Here is an 8,516-nt window from a genome sequence, read left to right as displayed (position 1 = left end):
TTACCTTTTTATTCCGTGTGGCTTTTGTTTGCTCATCATTGTTAAGGGTTTCCTGGGACAGTGGGGCTCGTCTGTGTGAAGCTGAACAGACAGGATGCGGGATATTAACAAGGCTGGGAGATGACTTCCCCCTCTTCTGTAGCACCTTGGGGCCCTTGTTCCTGCCCTGCTGTTTCTCAGCGTTTGCCTGAAGATCTCAGTCGAGGAATGGCCACGGACAAGGTGTGAGGGTTATGATTGCATAAGGCTATGTAGTAACTGCCTTATTCCTCTTTCTTTTACCCTTTCAAAGTTATTACTATTTTTAGGGACCAAGCTCCAAACATGGAGGATGCACTGCTGCATACCCAAGCATTTTCTCTCAAGCATAAAACTCGGTATTTGAGTTTTAGTCCCGTCTGCATCTTGTAACTATTTTGCAGCACTAGAGGAAAACGCTGCGGCTGCTAATTCTGGTAGCCTCAGTCCTGCTTATTTTAACCAGTGCTCCTAGTCCCTCGTTTCTCTGCCTTAGTGCCTGCAGTTTATTGGTGCTCTGATTTATTGCGTCTCCAAAGCCCAGGGCTCAGGAACGAAGCCCGTCCCGTGCTAGGTCCCACAGCAGCCCAAACCCGACTGCAGCCCCTGCACAGTTAACACTTTCCTTTTTATCACTAAATAATCACTAAATTGGAGGGCAGGGGGCTATCTCCTTAGCTGCTCCCTTCTCCAGAACCCTCCAGCCTCTCCGCTGACACTTCTGCAGCCTTTGGAATTAAGTGTCCAGGGTAGCGAGGACAATTTAGAACTGAGCAGCACTGATAGCAAAGGAGGTTTAATGCCCTAGGGATGCTAAAAGCTGTAAGGAACTTAGGCAAGCATAAAGCTTAAAGTTTCATCTGGGGGCTGGGCAGAAATGTTGTGCTCGCCCTGGCTTTTGTTTGCCTTGCCTTCAAGTGAAGGGGCCCATGGATGCCCTGGCCAAGCGAGCCCCTCTCACCACCTTCTTTGCTTGCTTGGCTTTGGTTTGGCACAGCAGGGATAGGAGAGGGGAGAAGAAAACCCCCACTAAATGTAAAGGTAAAGCACGGCTAAAAGTAAAGGGAGGCCTTGTGCGTAACCCAGGGAGAGAGGATGTTTCGTTTCCTGCACGAGCGGTCAAACCAGACGGGTTCCTCGTTGGCCCTGAGATCTGCAGAGGTGACAAAACCTTGTGGCTTTTTTGGGCTTCTTTTTGGTTTGTTTTTTTTTTCCCTCATGCCCTTCTTTCTCTCTCTTTTATATATATATATATATATATATATAAAAACACATATATATATGTATATTTATATATATATATATATATAAAACAATTGAGATCCAGGTCAGCCTGTAAGTCGCCATGACCACAGCAAACCATGCAAGGCAAGAGGGACTCCTGACTCTCTTTCCTTATCAAAACCATTAGCTTTTGGCCAAATCCTGCTCCCTCGTTGATCACCTTTGGAAGGTGGCAAAATATTTCAGCTCTCCACTGAGCATTGTAAAACAAACAAACGAACAAACAAGTATTTTGGTGGTAGTAGAGTTTCCCATGCATTTACTTAGATTTGAGATCTGGTTTTGCTTGTGTATTTTTTCACTTCCTTAAGCATCTTTATAATAGCAGAAATTAAGTTTCTAGAGTGTGTCTGGCTTGATGTGCCTTTTGGTAGATGCAACCTGCCAGGCATCATCTCATGAATGTACCAGCCAAGCTAAGACATTTCTGGTGTGATTACCTTATATACATATATATATATGTGTGTGTGTGTGTGTGTGTGTGTGTAAAAATGTTGCATTTACCCTAAGGAAGGGCAGCTTCCCAGACCAGCTTTCCTTGGGGGCCGCTGTGTTACCGCTGGTTGTGTGAGGTGCTCAGTATTCAGAGTCGAGCCGGGCTCAGTGTGAAACAAATGGAATCTGCTGCTCTTTTGTGGCCTCTTATAAAAGCCTTTTTTCCTCCGGTGCCATTTGAAAATGCAGGGAAGCAGTGTGGAATTTTCTGCTTTGTTTTGGGGCTGCGTGGCTTGCTGCTGTGAGGGGATGTGGGCTGGGTTTTAGCTTTAGTCTTTAGCATTTGCCTCTTCTGCTGCCCTTTTCTTACCCCATGGATGGTTGTGCCTGGGACGCATCCAGAGGGAGCGGGTGCTGCTCTTCCTGCCTATTGTTAACAGTTTTGTTTGCACTGCCTCCCTACAGCACCTACCCCTGTGAGCTTTTGAGCGGTGTTGAGAGCAACGCAGAAAGCGAGCAGTAATCCAAAACCCCTAGATGCGGCTCCTTTAGGAGATTCTGTAGGTGTCTTCCCTAAAAATCGGATCAGAACGGGCTTGTTAAGTTAACTCCTATTGAGGTGCAGTTACCCTCCTAGACCTCGGGGAGGTCTCAGAAACTCTCCGGAGGCTGGTGCGGTCCCCGGAGCGGTGCCAAGTCCTTGGGGACACAGATCCCTTTTCTGCGCTGCCTCCTCTTCGCCCGCTGAGCTTTCCAGGCCTTCCCAGCGTCGCTGTCCCGAGCGCTGCCGCTGCTTGCTCAGGGTGGAGCAGATGGAGCAGGGATGAATCCATTGCTGCTCGCGAAGGGTCGTCGTGATCCCGCTGGAAGGCGGATTGCACCCGCACCTCCGACCTCGCGGGCGACTTTACGGCTCCTCTCCTCTGGTCTTTGCTCTCCAGGGCTGAGTGTTAGCAGAGCTGGCTGGTCAAAACCTCCTTTCTGCTTCACTTTTTTCCTCCCATTCCTTTTCATTTTCCTTCTTTCCTTTTTCTTTGTTGCTGTGGCATGAGTGGAATAGCTGATGATGTGGTGGAAATACTGCAGCCCTGGCAAAAGCCTCTCCCCCCCTTCCTTATAAGCACTATACCCACAGCCACCATGCCACCATGCAAACTAGGACACAGTGAGAGAAAAGGTGCCAGGTAGACCTGCCGTTAAACCATGGGCCAGCAACTGTTATGGGCAGTTCTGCCCAGCTTCACAGAGGGCCTGGATACCCGCACTTTTTCTTTGGTTATCACCAACTTGTGCTCTGCCAGTGCCAAGTTTTTGCTGCATTTCCCCATTAAGATGGGGATGCTGCATTACGATGCCCCTGGGACAAGCTTGTTTCCCAGGAAGGTGCTTGTTCACCTTGTTGCTCTGCTGGGTAGAAGGCAGGTCCCTGCTTTGAAGGTGGGTAAAAGGAAGGTTCTCAATTCCAAGGTGTTTGCCTTGCAGGCATGTGAGGCGGAGCAGCCGTGGCCTGGCGCGGTGCTCGTGGGGAGATTCCATCTCCCTGAGACTTGGATCCCATCTCCCAATGGCTGGTTTTGGTGACGGAAGATTGATGGAGCCAGAAACCTGCTGGCTTTTGTCTGGTAATTCCAAGCCCTGGATTTGTGTCTCGCCAAACTTGGCCAAGTGAGAGGTAACACATCCAGGTGATGTTCCCACATGGGTGTTTTACACTCTGCTCTCCTGGGATATCATCCTTACTACAGCTGCAGTCGGAAGGTCTCTTTATATCGTCTTCCCCTTATGTTTTCTCATCTTTTTTTCAGATAGCTGCTGTCTCATGTGTAGTTAGTTCAGTAGAAGCAACTGGAGAACTTAGAGTTGCTGTCCCCAGCTGCTGCTTCCACCTTAATCTGCCGGGTTGGTGGAGCTGAAGGTAAATCAGTGTAACCACCCACAGCTTCACTAAAGGTGAAGAAATTTGCTGTGGGAATTGGCTCCGTTTTCAAATAGGGATGGATCAGTTGGCAGTCCCTGTCACTCAGCCAGCTGAAATGACTGAGCCAGCAAAGACGACCCAGCAGGTGCTCAAGTGAAATGCTTCAAAAACACCCTCTTGTTTACCTTCAGCTGCATCTTTCCCCAGTAAGAACCCTTCAAAAATTCATGGCAAATTGGCTAAAAATGCGCGAGATGGAGTGGCTTTAGTAGAACCCGAGAAAAGGCCTCTCTGTTTCTTCCTGAAGTTGCTCGAGGAAAGTTCAAAGGGAACTTCTAATGTTTATTTACACTGCATTCACCCATCCAGAAACTCTTTGCCATGAGTTATTTGAAGCTTTAATGTTTTATTAAAATCACAGTGGGATGTTGACTCTAATGTTGATTCTGCACATGGTATGCCTATAAAACCTAGGCACTGGTATCTTACATTCGCATTGAGATAAAAACGATGCACGTTGGGAATAGGATTTTCCAGCCTTTTCCTGATGAAATTGTTGAATGTTTTTCTGTCATTTTCCCTGAAAGCACAGCCAGGGCAGTACAAAAAGTTTTGAGAAACCTCAGTCTCCAAAGACATTTTTGAACTTGAGGAATATTTTTTCATGCGGTAGCAGTCCTCCCTTGTAAAACATGTTTTACACTGGTCAGGATGCAGGTGAGCGAGTGTCCGGAAAAGGGACTGTTCCCACCTTGGCTATAAAAGGTAGCTATAAAATCGAATTCAGAAGTCACTCAGCCGCCTTCTTGGCTTGTCCATGGTATCAGCCAGTTTTTATGTTTAAGACTCAGACCACAGGAAGCAAAGAGTGAAAGAGGTTTAAAATCTGAGTTGGAATTACTAGGGTTCTCAGTGTTGAGAAAGTCGAAATCTAAGATAACAGGGAAGGCGTTTTGGTGAATCCTGTTACTTGCTCCTAAAGGTTCCTCCTTAATTATTCTGCGTGTTCTGGTTTTTTGTTGCTCTTGTGGAGTGAAATTTGAGACATTTGAATGCGGAGCTTTCTCAGTTTTCTTTTCGTATGGCTGCTTCTGAAAGTGGAAAAACGAGAATGTCAAGGAGAAATTCTTCCCTTTAGATTTTCATCTTCCAAGTTATGTCCAGAAAGATATAAAAGTAGATTAAGAACCACTGTTGCAGCAGAAAAGAAGAGATAGATACATGGGCTGGAAACTGATTGTCAGCAAAATAAAATAAAATAAAATAAAAAATAATCATCTTAGAAAAGCCAGCATCACAGATAATGGTATTGGTTGCTTGAGGTAAAGTCAGGAAAAGTCAGCAGGAGTTTTCCTTTCCGTTCCTGTAGCGAGAATTCATGGGAATTCATCCCCTTGCTGGGTGGGCCTGGGCTTGCACCTTTGTGCACAGCACCTGCTGAGACCAAAGAGCTTTTTTGGCACCTGCTCGTGGCCGTGCAGCCAAAACGCTGGTTTGCAGCAGGGCCAGGGGTCAGTCCTGGGCAGGATCTGGTGCTGCCTCACCTGAGAAGCTCATGTTGTATGAGAAAATGAGCTTCGCAGCTGAGTTAACTTCCAAGTCCTGTTATTTGGGCCTTTATTTGACTGTGTTCCTTGTAACGCAGCTGTGGTGCCTGATTCTGCCTTACAGCACGTGTTCTTGAGTCCTCGCTACTGCTTGGACCTCTCGCCTCTCTGCCCAGGACAAGCATTTTGGATGTGAGCAAATTGCAAATACCTGCTCTTTAAAGCAGAATTAAGGAGCCGGCTGTTACCTTTTCCTCCTTTGCCCTCAGTGCCCAATGTGCCTGGAAACCACCCTGCCCTGGGGCCTGCAGCAGTTCCAGCTCAATGGGGATTAACAGCAGCTCCGGCAGCTCGGGGCCCCAGAGTCCCTGGAGCCCTGTTTCTTTTCCGTGTTGGCCAGAGGGTCTCGGGTCTCAAAGCTTCAAAGAGCTGGTTCCATTTACACAAGGGTTTTGAGTTATTCATAGTGATCTGTGAAGCGCAGGGGTTCCCCTCCGAGATTTGTGTTGCTGCTTCGCCCGCGCTAAGGTAGAGGCAGATGTAACTAGCCCGAGAAAGCTGCAAAACAGCCCCAGAATTCACACCATGGTGCGGTACGTGCTGGCAGCACGGTGTCCAGGCGTGGGTACAACAGGCTGTGTGGATTCTGGAGCGGCTTCTCCTGCACAGGGCCGTGCAGACTGCTCCATACAGACTGCTTTGCCGCTGGGATGTTTATTTCCTCAGTTGATCAAAGTACCATGGGCCAAAGGCAGCCTGGAGGACTCTCAATGGGGCCTTTCACAGGCTCACGGAATAGTCGAGGTTGGAAGGGACATGTAGAAATGCTTTTATCCAACCCCCCTTGCTCAGGCAGGGACACGTAGAGCACGAGACATCCCTCGCTGGAAGCACGTTCGTGTGTCGCCTTCCATCTGCATCTTTGCAGCCGGAGAGGTCGCCATCCCTGCCTTGCCCCACAGGAGTGTCGCTCCGCGGTGCCGCCGCCGTCCCGTGCTGGAGATGCCTTCTCCCATTCTCTGAGCTGCCTCCGGAGCTGCCCGTGTCTGTGCTCTTTAGCTTGCTTCAGTCCAGCATAGCACAAAACTGCTACGGCAGCCAATGTCTCTGATTTTGGCACAAGTAAACGGTAGCAGCATGCAGCTCAGTTCCTCAAAGCAGGCGGAAAGCCCTGATGAAGCACACGGAGAATGCACGTGTGTGTGAATGTATCTCTAGGTACGCACTGCAAAGCTATCCTTTATCCTATCTATTAAACAGTGATTAAAATTAAACTAAACCTTTAAATTCTGTTTTTTTTTTTTCAATGTTAGGCATTATAATAAACTCTGTTCAACACCAAAATACCCAGTTTGGGATTGGTGTGTTCACAGTCATCTCAGGGAGGCAGTTCAGGTCCGGGCAGTGATATTGGCACCGCCATCTGCAGGCCTAAAGCAAGAATTTCCTGTGTTTCTAAATGACACTGTTAAGATTTTTCAGGTCACATTGAACGGTTCCTCTTCAAAGGTGACCACCACATGCAGCGTATTTCAGACTCTGTCACCCCTTTGGTTTTGGGAAGCACAACTGTTGTGCTAATGGGAAGCATCAGCTGTGCTAGTGATAAGCATCGCTCTTAATGCTGGTGTCAGTCAGTCCCTGCTGAGGAAAACAGAAGTTTGCAAAAAAAAAAAAAAAAAAGTGCAAGACGATTCAAATTAATTAAATTCAATTAAAATTAATTAAAAGAAAATGAATTCACATATTTTCCCTTCTGTGGGTGCTGGGTATGAGGTTATTAGTGCGCTCTTGAGAGGCAGTTCCTATGTTAGCAGCCTGTGCAATCAATGCTACTTCTTCTTCTTCTCTTGCAGAGCTGCCCTTTTTGGTTTTTATTTCTATCTTTTTTGCAAGTGGCTGAATTTTTGAACCAAATAATATCGCTCGTCACAATTTTCCTGTGACTCTCGGGAACGTGCCGCGGAGTCTTCACTATCTGCTATCCAGTCCTGCTTTCTTCTCCCTTTAGCAGGTAAGCAAACGTCTCTACAGCGCTATCTGCAATTCCAGATCCCGCTGTATTTCCTGCCCTAGCAAATAATCTGCAATACTCTGTGATTCTTTTTTCTAAAACATCAACCCATGGCAGTCACAGAATCACAGAATGGTTGAGGTTGGAAGGGATCTCTGGGGATCATCTAAACCAACCCCCCTGCTCCAGCAGGGACACCCAGAGCACGGGGCACAGGGTGGCATCCAGGCAGGTTTGGAAGATCTCCAGAGAAGGAGACTCCACAGCCTCCCTGGGCAGCCTGTGCCAGGGCTCTGGCACCCTCACAGTGAAGAAGTTCTTCCTCACATGCAGATGGAACTGCCTGTGTTGCAACTTACACTCATTGCCCCTTGTCCTGTCACTGGCCACCACTGAGAAGCGCTTGGGCCCTTCCTCCCTACATTCCCCCTTCATGTGCTTATATATATTAATCAGATCCCCTCTCAGCCTTCTCCAGGCTAAACAGGCCCAACTCAGTCTCTCCTCATATGAGAGATGTTCCAGTCCCTTAATCATCTTTGTCGCTCTCCACTGGACCCTCTCTAGGAGCTCCATGTCCCTCTTGTCCTGGGGAGCCCAGAACTGCCCCCAATACTCCAGGTGCGGCCTCACCAGAGCTGAGCAGAGGGGCAGGATCCCTCCCTTGAGCTGCTGCCAACGCTCCTCCTGATGGATCCCATTGGCCTTCTTGGCCACGAGGGCACTGCTGACTCATGGCTAACTTGGTGTCAACCAGGACTCCCAGGCCCCTCTCTGCAAAGCTGCTCTCCAGCAGGTCGAGCCCTAATCTGTACTGGTGGCTGGGGTTATTCCTCCCCAGGTGCAGGACCCTGCACTTGTCCTTGTCTTCCCCCTAAGTAAAATCCATCTCCATGCGGAAAGGAAAACTCCAATGTCACCCATCGCTTTTCCAGTCGCGGGGCCGCCTCGAGCTGCGCGCGCGGGCTCGGCGGCTGCTCCCAGGATGGCGCTCGGGCGGCTGCCGCAGAAGGGCGCGGAGGCTGCACGGGGGCTGGAGGGCGCGCGGGCTCCTCCGGTGACCCACGCGTGATGGGAGGAGCGGCCGCGAGCGGCTCGGTGGCAGCAGCGCCTTCCGCAGCCACCGCGACGGCGGCATCGGTGCTTGACAGCGCTTGGGCGCAGCCGCCTGTCACGGCGGGGACGGCCAGGCCGTGACAGGGAATTTGGGAAATGCCTTGAAGCGGCTCTCAGAAAACGCTAGTCACATATGGGGGGAGAAAGGAGGATGTAAGCGTGCCTGTGTGTGCATGTATTTATT

General features: G+C 49.2%; 1 protein-coding gene across 1 annotated transcript in view; it reads left to right on the top strand.

Annotated features, from left to right (window-relative positions):
- Positions 1-6,350: 6,350 nt before the first annotated feature.
- The window catches only part of PRR5 (proline rich 5), a 49,849-nt gene continuing 47,683 nt past the window's right edge, over positions 6,351-8,516 (top strand). Inside the window, exons 1-2 of the mRNA XM_026050352.1 lie at positions 6,351-6,420; positions 7,059-7,216. The gene's annotated coding sequence lies outside the window, so the exon portion shown is untranslated. The remainder of the gene's footprint in view (positions 6,421-7,058; positions 7,217-8,516) is intronic.

The sequence above is a fragment of the Nothoprocta perdicaria genome, unplaced genomic scaffold (assembly GCF_003342845.1).
Source record: "Nothoprocta perdicaria isolate Ctin4 unplaced genomic scaffold, notPer1 scaffold_68, whole genome shotgun sequence".
NCBI classification, from domain to species: domain Eukaryota; kingdom Metazoa; phylum Chordata; class Aves; order Tinamiformes; family Tinamidae; genus Nothoprocta; species Nothoprocta perdicaria.
The sequence above is the reverse complement of the archived record's forward strand: the minus strand, read 5'-3'. Positions and strand labels throughout refer to the sequence as shown.